A 12,179-nucleotide genomic window follows, 5' to 3' on the forward strand; every position below is an offset into this window, starting at 1 on the left:
ATCCAGGTGACAGGAATGTGCTAAAGTAGGAAAGAGAAACAGTGATCAAGCCCGTTTATTTTGCCAAAACTCTGGGTATATATTCACAACTAAGAAGGAAGTGGGAGGCACATAATCCAATGAAGCACACTGTGTAACAACCGCACACTGTACAACAACCAATCAGCCACATGTTCCCAATAAGGTACAAAGGGTGCGCAACAGTACTCAAAGACGTCCGTGGTGACGTACGGGTGAACTTATCACTATGTTCCTAATATGGTATATCTGCAGTTCAATGGGTGCTCAGTACTTTGACTAATGGCAACAAGGTCAGTTATCGGAACTGCCCATACTACTGAGCACGTAGTTTGGAATGTGGGGGCGAAGTTGGGCAGGTAACAAAGCCTTGCTGTTAGAAAGTGGCCAAGTTTCTGCTACGTGTCTGAGGCCAGGGTCTTAATGGCTATTGGCTCCCAACAGGTCCACCTTTTTTGTTTTATATATTTAGAAAATAAGAGATACCCTTAGGGAGTTGTGCCTGTCTTAGGTTGCCAGGTGCGGCTCTGACCCTTACCCGTCTTCGGCTTCTGTGAACGCATCTTATCCACCTTAGGTGGAGGTGAACCAGGGCCTGTCTTAGGTTGGTGTCAGGGGCACCCAGTCTTACCCGTCATTGGCTATCCAACTCATCTCATAAGGGTGGAGGGTCTTACCGGTGACGCATACTCATCGTCAGATACCGAGCCACCCCGACTAATTATCTCAAGGCGATGGTAATGGACCTGTATGGGCTTAGCCTGGATGTCCTCTATTTGTTGTTTGACAAAAGACATAAGTTTGTTAAAGATGACGGGCCCCAATGAAATTACGACAAGCAAAACAATTACCGGCCCTATAAAGGGGGCAAGAAACGAAAATAACGGCGAAGACCACCAATTCATTGAGTTGAGCGAACTTGGGGGTGGGCGTCTGAAATTAAGTAGTTCCTTACTGATCTTATTGAGATTATTTACCCGCTCCTCAACTAATCCAGATGCATTAATATAGTAACAACATTCTTCTTGTAAAAACAGACAAGTACCCCCCTTTTCGGCTGTAATAAGGTCCAGTGCGCACTGATTTTGCAAAACAACTTGAGCTAAAGAGTTGATTTGTCGTTGGAGAGACGCCAGAGACTGTGCAGAGTCATCCAGAGCTTCTTGAAGGCGGCCGGCCAGATGGTTGGTGGCGGTGATAGAATGTCCAAGTGCTCCTCCTCCAAAACCAACAGCGGCGACAGAGGAGGCCAATGAAAGGCCCAGTAAGACAGGGAGAAAAATAGCTCTTTTTGACTTGGAAAGGGGGTGAGGAGAAATTTTAGATTGAAATTCAGCAGTGGTATAAACAGTTAATTGGGGCACCAGAGTAACAGGCATACACCATAAGGAAGATGGAAGGGAAGCATTCAAATGTTTTGTGAGGGTATGATTACAACAAAAGAAAAAACTATTGGGTGCAACTGCTTCTGTTGTGAGTGTGAGAGAGTAATTACAAAGGAATGAGGATGGCGTGGAGTAACAAAACGGAACTTGGGTTGTGCCAGGAGGTAAATAAAGGGGAACATCATTGACAATTATAGGAGTTTGGGGAGGCGGGGTGGTGTTGGTATTATTAGAAATAGGGTTGGAGGTTGGGACTGCAGCAAGAGGGGGGAGATTGCTGCGATTCTGATTCCAAGACAAGAGGTGAAGGTCCACATCTGTGAGTAGAAGGGTCTTTGGGCTAATATAAATTTGTTGAACCTGTAAAAACACAAAGAGAGAACTATCTCCCAGGGGGTTGACTCCTCCCTGGAGGATATTACTTCAGGTTTATGGTCCATTTGTCTGACCAGTCTTTCTGGTAACCATCTTGCTGCATTGTGCTCTCGAGAATAGACACAAATGGAGCCTCTTCCCCAGATAAGTACTGGGTCCGGTCCGTGCCATGAATTGTTTATAGGATCTTTCCATTTTGCCATGGCAAATTGTGAGTTAGATTTAGGGTGCCAAAACCGGTCTGCAGCTGATTTTCCCGAGTCATCAAGACGTAAGAAATTTAGTATAAATAAGGCATGATTAAGAAGGTTCCGGGGGGTGCCTTTTGTAGAGTACCATTGTCCTGTTTTTATTTTTTCAATAGTAAGTTTTAATGTTAGGTTTGATCTTTTCACTACCCACTGGCCTTGGGGGTTGTATGGGATGCCAGTGACATGTTTTATAAAGAGTTTGTAACAAAATTCTTGAAAGGCTGCAGAGGTGTAACCAGGGCCATTGTCTGTTTTTATTTGCTTAGGGGCCCCAAGTATAGAGAGACAGTGTAAAAGGTGAGCTATAACATGTTTGGTGGCCTCTATTTGGAGGGAGGCGACTATGAATCCACTAAAGGTGTACACACACACATGAACATATTTTAAACTACCAAACTCAGAAAGGTGGGTTACATCCATTAGCCAGATATCATCTGGCACCAATCCTTTAGGATTGACTCCCAAGTGCGGTACTTGGAGATGGGTTACACAGTTGGAGCACTGTTTTACTATTTGTCTAGCTTGTTCCCTGGTTATTTTATACATTAGGCGTAAAGTTCGAGCATTAATATGATGTAAGGAATGGGCGGCGCGAGGCTTTTCAATGTTATCTGTGGATGCAAAGGCGACAAAACGGGTGGCCACATCAACAACCCCGTTGCCTTGGGATAAGGGACCAGGGAGGCCTGAATGGGCTCTAATATGACCAATGAAAAAGGGGGCTGTCCAGGCATGAATTGTTTTCTGACACTCCAGGAACATGGCCGAAGTTTCAGCAGTCGTTTTTATTTGAGGAGCAGTTTCCAGCAAAGGAATGGAATGTGCCAAATAAGCGCTATCAGTGTATATATTAAGGGGTTTGTCTGCAAATTGTGATAAAACGCACATGATACCCTTGAGCTCAACCAACTGGCCTGAAACGCAGTCAGTTTGAATTTTTGTAATTATGCCATTTACACAAAAGGCTGCAATTCCTGTAGAGGACCCATCAGTGAAAACTAAAAATGCATCATTAAAAGGGTGTATTAACTACTTGGGTGCCTTGTTTAGGAGTTAATACTGTGTGGGATGAGCAACAGATGTCCAGTCCTGCACTGCCTGCTGTTGCCATTGAAAGGGAGGCAAGGCTTGTGGGCACGATACCAGGTGCTCAGTCTGAGGGAGATGGCGGCCTTGAGGAACAAACCTGATAGCCCCAGGGGTTTGTCTCGCAAATGGGCCCGGGGCTGGCCCCGCTCGGAGTTTCCCTGTACCGCAGAGTGAGGGGACAAAGGGCTTCCTTGAAAATTGGCCTTGGATCTGCATTCAGAAGCCCAGTGAAAACCACGTTTGCATCGAGGGCAGACGGTTTTAGGGCGAGGAGCCCTAGGCGCTGGGCAGTCTCGGGAGATATGACCAGGCTGTTTACAGTTAAAGCAGGTTTTTTGAGCAAGCACAGCAGGGCTATGGATTAGACCTTGAAGAGCAGCTCCTATGGCTAGTCCAAGGTTATGTGAGGGACCAACTCCTGCACAGTATTTTATAAAGTCAGAAATATCGCCAGTGCGGCGGTGTGGGCAGAGAACATCCTGACAAATAGGGTTTGCATTTTCATAAGCAAGGTGTTTGATAAATTCACTTTCATTTTCATCTTTGCCAACAAGTCGCTCAGCCGTAGCCATTAAACGGCTAGTAAAATCACTATAGGGCTCCTCAGGCCCCTGCCGAATTTTTGCCAAAGAAGTGGTGGCGGAGCCCTTAGGGGGCAAGCGGTGCCAGGCCTTGAGGCCGGCGGTTTGAATTTGGGCAAGCAATCCGGGGGAGAATCGAGTGTGTTTGTTATTGGTGTCATAAGGAGCAAGGCCCTTTAATTTTTGAATTGTCCAACGCTGCCTCGGCATTGCGGCGTGCAACCTCCTTGCAGGTTTCTGTATATTCTGATTTCCAAAGAACAAAATCTCCTCCTGAGAGAACAGCATGGGCTAACATACACCAATCATTTGGAGTAAGCCACTTTTCAGTGAGGGACTCAAGGAGGGACATGGTATAAGGGGCTGTCGGGACATAAAGGCACACAGCAGATTTTAACTCTTTTATGTACTTGAGGCTAATGCAGCGATATTGCTGATCTTTAGAGCTAGCCTCTTGCGGATTGCTAGTACTAACCTCCTCCTCATCTCCACTATCTGTGCCTGATTGCTCATCAGAGTGATTTCCGTGTATATCTGCTGCAGGTGAGTTATCACCATCTGGGTCAGTACTAGCGCCTGTAGTTTCACTTTCGGCAGGAGCCCGCGATTTAGAGCGGGTGACTGGGAATGCAAGCGTAGTTTTAGAGGGCTTAATTTTGCCAAGCCTTGGAGCCCGAGAGACGGGCGTTCTTTCTAACAGGGGGGGCGGCGGCCCCCTGAGTACCGGGGCTCACAGGTCTAATTTCCAGCTGTTGCAAAACATTTTATAAAGACTGGAAACCTTCGCAACACGTTTTTGTGGCTTCTTTTGAAAGTGCCCAATTATGAGGGGTGTGCGTGATAGGAGCTGAGGCGGCAGTGGCAAGAACAGGGGCATGCTTTCCCGGGATATTGTACGGCGGTGGCCGGCCAGAAAATCCCGATAAGGGAGGCCAATCGGGGTTATGATAACGCGCTGCCGCTTCTAAATCATCCCAATTAATTTCTGGGTCGGCGTTTCATAGCGGATTTTGTGGGGCTGGAGTTTGTAAGGGCGCCTGCAAGGGCGCTTGAGGATTATTAGAAGGAGGGTGATTTTTATGTTCGGCAAGTGAAGGGTAAAGTAATTTTGGAGGAGTTATCTCTGTCTCGGGAACAATAGAAAGGGAATCCTGTTCTCTGGGTTTTTCTGGGGGAGGAACAGAAAGTGGAGGTGACAAACAAACAGACGGAGCTCAGGAGGGAGGTTTACTGCTCTTATATCCAGTTTTTAAATAATCATGGGACTGGGACACAACCTTAGAGATATCAGGGTGATAATGGTGAATTTGCAAAATTTCCCGTATCAAAGACCAGAGATTATAGGCATCAACAGGCACTTTAGAAGGCCCAAAAGAACGATAATAATCTTGTAAACAATTACCTACCCGTAACCAATGTTTCTCATGGATAGTTCCTTCCTGGGGAACCAAGGACACACATCTTCCAGCAAAAGAAAAACTTTACTAAATCTATCTTTTTAACCCGAGTCCCACCTATCTTAAGAGATGCTTTTAGTTCCTCAATGAATTGCTCGTGTGCGCACAATGTTTGTCCCATGATGTGATACGCTGCTTCGCTTACCTTACGAGTGTCGATATAGCAGTCGGGCTGCCTGCGTTGACCTCAAGGCGAGTCACTTTCTGTGACTCCGGCAGGGAGTGGGAGGGAACCGCAGTGGACTCAAACTGATCTCCGATGCTTCTCAGAAGATGGAGATTTCAGTGCTCAGAACGGCCGTTCCTTGGGGAAGCAGCGTCCAGGATCGAAGACCCCTGTCGGGCCCCACGTTTGGGCGCCAGTTGTTAGGGTCTCGTCCAGCGAGACCCTCACGCAGTGACCCGGAGGGGCAACGAACCTGGATGGGAAAAAGAAAGAGAGACATGGGGCAAGAAAAGTGCTGATCAAGCCCGTTTATTTTGCCAAAACTCTGGGTATATATTCACAACAGAGAAGGAAGTGGGAGGCACGTATTCCAATGAAGCACACTGTGTAACAACCGCACACTGTACAACAACCAATCAGCCACGTGTTCCCAAAAGGTACAAAGGGTGCGCAACAGTACTCAAAGACGTCCGTGGTGACATACGGGTGAACTTATCACTATGTTCCTAATATGGTATATCTGCAGTTCAATGGGTGCTCAGTACTTTGACTAATGGCAACAAGGTCAGTTATCGGAACTGCCCATACTACTGAGCACGTAGTTTGAAATGTGGGGGCGAAGTTGGGCAGGAAACACAGCCTTGCTGTTAGAAAGCGGCTAAGTTTCTGCTACGTGTCTGAGGCCAGGGTCTTAATGGCTATCGGCTCCCAACAGAGAAAGCCTTCCAGGAGAGTGTGGTTACACACCCGTCTGCATGGGGTGGGCACAGATGACTCATGTAGTACCTTCCCGACCCTGTCTCCATCCTTTATTAGTCTCTCTATCTGTGTGGGAAGCCAGGTAGCCTCTTGCCAGCTTAGCCATGGAAACAGTGGAGCAGCGTGAGAGGAGGAAGGCAGCAATGTTAACTACTCTCAGGAAAAGTCTCTGTGCTCCAGCTTGTACAGTGTGCCCCTGTCTGAGTCCCGGTGTTCAGGGCACAATTTGTGTAGAATGGGAAAATCTGGGTCTTCTGCCCGTCCTTGGGGGAAGGGAAGTTGGCCCAGTCCCACCACACACCAGATGGTCCACAGCTCCACAAATTCTCTGCTCTTTCATTCCTGAATTGCTTGTCACTTTGCCACACATCTCTGAACCCAGAGAGTAAAGCTATGGCTCACATTAAGAAAAAGGAAATAGGGGGCTGTCTATTTAGCTCAGTTTTGGAAAGGATATGTCAAGGTGCTTGTGCAATATCCAAGGGGACATATTGAGAGGTCTGCTGGATATGTGAGCTGCATTCAACAGAGTAGAATAAAAACTGGGGAACGGTCATCATCCGGATAACATTTCATTCAGGACCCTGAATGAACGCACCAGCAGAGTGATCATGAAAGGTCAAGGAGAGGAGTAGGGACTGATCCCCTCCGCGATTGCCATCAGGGCAATGCCGCCTCACAGCAACCCTGTGGGGCTGACTGCCCATTCAGGTGCCCTGGGCTGTAAATCTTTATGGCCGCAGAAAGCCTCCTCTTTCTCCCATAGCCCCGCCAGTGGGACAGAGGGTACAAGAATGATCATGCTGGTAGGTGTTGAGCTGGATAAATGGGGGTTGTATTATTGATACAAATAAGTTAAAGGGTTATGTGTAAGGCTCCACTCTGATGTGAACCCACTGTCCTCGAGTCTGTTTCCACTCAGAGACTCTGCACAGGACTCCATGGATGCTACTTTGACAGGAGCCCATGGACTCACCTCTGCCAAGGAAAGGCTGGTGATTTTGAACCGCTGAACTTTGTGGTTAGCAGTCCACCACTTGCTCACAGTTCCCCCATGGCTAAAGCTGGTGAGGAGAGCTTGCCTTGAGCACTAAGAGTAGGGATGAAAGAGTTTTCTCAGTGTTGGCCTGTGCCTGAGGGGAGAGATACCATTGTTAATGTTAAAGGAATTGATTTAATGTCATTACTTTTTCATTTAAATGCAGTGAAGTTTGGTACGTGCTGCCTAACTTCTTGCTGCATTTGTGTCCTATACTTCTAGATCATCTTTCAACAGCACCAAAGTCTTCTAAAAGAAACCAGAAGTCTTCTGAACTACATACAGGAAATAATCGAAGATCTTTCTCAGCAGTCTCAAAAGGTCTGTTGTATTTCATTGCAGAGTACATTCTTGTAAAACAGATTGTGGTAGTAGGAGCGATTTCTTTTAATTTATGAGAGAAATTATTCTCTTTGTGCATCTTAATTTCTTCCCCATTTTTCCTTTTTAATTGTTCCTTGTGTCACTTAAGTGTTAAGTGAAAGGCCCTCAAATAAATTAACGCCAGGCTCAGGGTTCATTGCCCCCCTTCCTGCATGGTTCTGCCCCTCAGAATTGCCTCCATGGCAGTGAATTCTCTGCAGAGGAGTTGCTCTCTGAGATCTCACTGGGCATGATCGTCCACGCTGTGCCTATGCTCTTCCCTGAGAAGACTTTTCACTCTCTCTCCACCTGCAAACACCTTCGTGTCTGTTGACTCTATCACAACCAATATGGCTTCCCCCCACCGAGCTACTGCACATTGAGGTTCCAGGCTCTTTATAAAACGGCTCTGTGGTTGTTGCTAATGTGCATTTTCGGATTGCATGAAGGACGAGAGAGTAAGTTAATCATTTTTTAATGATCACCCCCTCAGCGCTTTACGCAGCGCTCCCTACATAGCAGGGACAAGATCACCATGTGATGACAGAGAAGCAAACTTCTGAAAGAAAAACTTCCTTTTCACACCTGGAAGCTGTTATGTCAGTGATCACTTTGTTCCTATAATGTAACTGGAGTAAATGGACTGTTGGTCACAATTAGCTGGTGACAATGTGGTTTTGAGGATGCTGGTGAGAGTGTTTCCAGTGTAAGGTATAGGTTGAGATCGGACCTCATCTTTCTCATGGCTTCGACTTGACCCAAACAGTTCAGTTAGCCGTGGTTTCTTGCACAGTGTAATACTGTCGAGCTGCATGCATTATTATCTGTTATCTCTTTTGTAATGCCAGTGCATGCTATTTTGGTGTCTGTTAGAACTTAGAAGTTTTGCATTTTATTTACAAAAGCAATGAAACATTTATTAAGGTTTCCTCAAGGAATTCATTTCTCTTTGATCATAGCATTTCTGACATCAGTTTTTGCATTATTTGGGGCAATAAAATTGAGTTTCTTTTCTCTCCTTTTAAAAACATCATTTTATTGGGAGCTCTTTCAGGCTTTACAACTATCCATAATTCAATTAGATCAATCAATTGCAGCCCCCTCCATGTTTAAAATATTTTCTTTCTTCTTGAACTCTCTGATAGCTGCCACACTTGATCCCTTCCCTTTCCCACACCCTACCCCCCAGGGACCCATTTAATTAATTAATTTGTTTGTTTGTTTGTTTTATTGCTATATTTTACCCCATCCAATGAATCTTTTCACCTACAGTTCTAATATTCGTCCCCACCTAGTGGTGCTATACTGTCATCATTGCTATCAGTCCTTATTTGCAAATTAAAAACAAACAAATGTTGGAAATTTCCAAATCTGGCAGAAAAGGGAGGGCTTTCTGACTGAAGCAAGCCTTTTGTTTCAGAGCTTGGAGGACAATGAGAATCACCAAGTCCCTGGTTCTACTGATGCACAGAGAGAAGATACAATATAAATTATTTCTTCCAAAGAAAAATCTGACTGGAATGTGTAAGTAGTAGATATGTAATTTTAAAACTAAGAATTAGTGCCAGCATAATTTTATTTGCTGAAATGTGTAAAACACGTGTCAGAGTATCAAATACATATTTCATTTCTCCTTTCATTGTCACAGGGCCATCAAGGAAAGGGGCACTAATCCAAAACTGTCTTCTTACCACGATTATTTGACGACTCTGAATCCTACACTGCAATCTAAGTAGCCTGATGCAGTCTTCAATGACATGACAGTGGTTTGTACTACCTGGTTCAAAGCAGTGTGTCTTGTTAATCATTTCCTTGTTTCTTAAGCATAAGACTTCCCCTTCGTAACCCCCACATATAATCCTGCACAGCTGTATGTCTGTGTGTCTTTTCAAAGTCATTCATGTTTTGATTGGTTTGTTTTAAAGCAATAGGAAATTAAAATGCATTGTTACATGAAGTGTATCCAAAATGTATATTTGGGGGAATATACATTGTGGTTTTTTCCCCAATCCTCAGTGAAATACTTTTCCTTTGATTATATGTCCCGATGGCCCAAAACAAATGAAGTTTTATCTTCGGGAAGGCTTCAGCTGGTTGTCCTGCTCATATATTTGTTAGCGAATGTGACATGAACGTAGAACACTTTGGCACTCTTTTTACCTTACCTCCTGTAGAACACTTTGGCACTCTTTTTACCTTACCTCACACTTTGGGGATTGCATGTAAAGAGTCTAAGCAACGGAAGCTGGCTGTAAGCTGTATACCCGTTGTAATTCAGGTTTTAGGAGTAGTTTGTTCAGATAGGTGTATTTTTCACTGTTGCACTTTGTGATGTCCCACGATGGATATGTGCATTTAGCCTACCCACTGAAACCCATTTCCATCAATAAATGACTCATAGCAAACTCAGAGGCCAGAATAGAACTGGCTACTAGGGTTTCCAAGAACAATAAATCCTTACAGAAGCCAACTCCCTCATCTCTCTAGCTCATAACAAGTCATGGGTTCGAATCACAGACTCTTTGATTGGCAGGAAAGCACTTCAGGCATTCTACCACTCACACAAAAGACAAATGCTCTGCCCTCAAGTCAATTCAGACTCACAGGGACCATCAGGGACAGAGTAGAACTGTCCCCGTGGATTCCTGAAGTTGTCCACCTTTACATGAGTAGAAAGCGTCATCTAACTTTACACAAGTAGATGGAGACCAACCTCAGACAAGAAGGCAACATCTAAGTTGGTGAGGAAACCCTGACTAGACATGTTCCTACTGATGTTAGAACCAGGAGCGGGGTGCCTTACTCATTAACATAGCCCTGTATGAACTAGTAATGTAAAACAAACATGCAAAGGCGAGAGAAATTATTTTTAACTAAAAATTAGGAACCCAAATAAACACAGAGATGTGCATAAGGTAAAAGAAAAACTAAAATTCAGAATAAAAATGTCATGTACAGTGACACTTGGAAGATGCACTACAATATCCCATATTGTGTTACCAACAGCAAAATAGGGTCACTTGGTTAATAGGCAAACAGTGTGTTCTTGGATGTGAAAGGTCAATATCATAGTTCTCCTTAAGCAAATTTATAAATTTAAAAGAGACATCCTAAAATAACCATGAGAAATCCCCACCCCTTTTCCCAGAGTTAGATAAATACCTTCTGTTTAGGGAAAACATTTCTGTAAAATTCCATTGAGGGGAAACACTAGAAAACCAATCCACATAAACAGAGAACAATAAAGCCAGCGCCTCCTCTGATACTATTTTCCTCCCATCAGACCTGCCTCCTGTCCGTTGGCATGTTACATTGGTCAGGGTTGGGGAAATCTCGTACATTGTCATTGCTAATGCAGAGTGCATAGACTCCCATGGAAGGCCATTGGGCAATAGTCACCAAGATTAAACTGAACCAATAAATTTTTGTGGTGGACTCAGACTGAGTTATGGGAGTTGATGTTTCAGACCCATCATACCAATGTACAACACAAGGAAACACTGCCCGGTTGTATTTGCAAAAACCTGGCAGCAACTAAGAGGCCAGTCAACACAACCAATAAACCAACTCACTGCCTTCGGGTCGATGCCGACTCACTGCAACCCTACAGGACCGGGTGTAACTGTCCTTGTCACTTCCCCAAACCCTACCTGTGAAAGCAGAGTAGTAAGCTCGGTCTGTCACCTGAGGAACAGCTGGTGGTTTCAATTTGCAGACCTCTCTGATGGATGCCCAATGCAGAATCACTTTGTCCCCAGGTCGCCCCTCCTCAACACATGATGGGCTAAATGACCTCTAGTTGCCAGAGCTCTCTGTGCACGACCAGGAAGTGATCTTCAACATATACCACTGTGTGAACAAAGAGCAGTGCAGAGCTGTACCCTCAGTGCCACGCCTTCTCTGAGACACAAGAGGAGTGTGTGTTCTTCTATTGAAAGCATAGATGGCCTCACGCCAATAGAGGTGATTCCTATTCCAGCAGGGCATTGCTGGGAGAAAAGTATAAAAGTGGAATTACTTTGCTTTCAATGTTTGGTACAGAAGTAATAAATACAGATTTGGTAATTAAAAACGTAAAACAAGCTCTGAACATGGAGCAAAGCGAAACACATATTTCTGGGGTGGTGGTCCACAGGTGCCCTTGAGTAATCAGTTCTGACCCATAGCACCCCAATGCACAACTGATCCAAACACTATCCAATCCTGAGCCATCCTCACAGTGGTTCCAATCCTTGAACCCGTTGTTGCAGGTGCTGTGTCAGTCTTTCCCATTCAGGGCCTTCCTCTCTGTCACTGTCCCTCTATGTGCCCCGACCATGCTGTCCATCTTCAGGCACCCGATATGATGACATATCTGAATTATTTAAGACAGGGTCATGCCCTCCTTGGCTCTCACAAGCATGCTGGCTGCACTTTGTCTAAGACATTTGTTTTTCCTTGTGGTAAACCGTGATATTTTCAATATTCATCACCACCACAATTCAAACATCAATTCTTCTGTTTTCCTTATTCAATGTCCACCTTTCAAAAGCATATAAGGCCGTTGGAAATAAAATGAACCTTGGTCCTCAAAATAAAGTCCTTGCTTTTAGTACTCTAAAGAAGTCCTGTGTAGCAGATTTACCCAATGCAAGGCACCCCTTTTATCTCTTGACTGCGTGTCCATGAGCACTGATTGTGGATTTGAACGAGTCCA

This window comes from Tenrec ecaudatus, chromosome X, assembly GCF_050624435.1.
Source record: "Tenrec ecaudatus isolate mTenEca1 chromosome X, mTenEca1.hap1, whole genome shotgun sequence".
Classification (NCBI taxonomy): domain Eukaryota; kingdom Metazoa; phylum Chordata; class Mammalia; order Afrosoricida; family Tenrecidae; genus Tenrec; species Tenrec ecaudatus.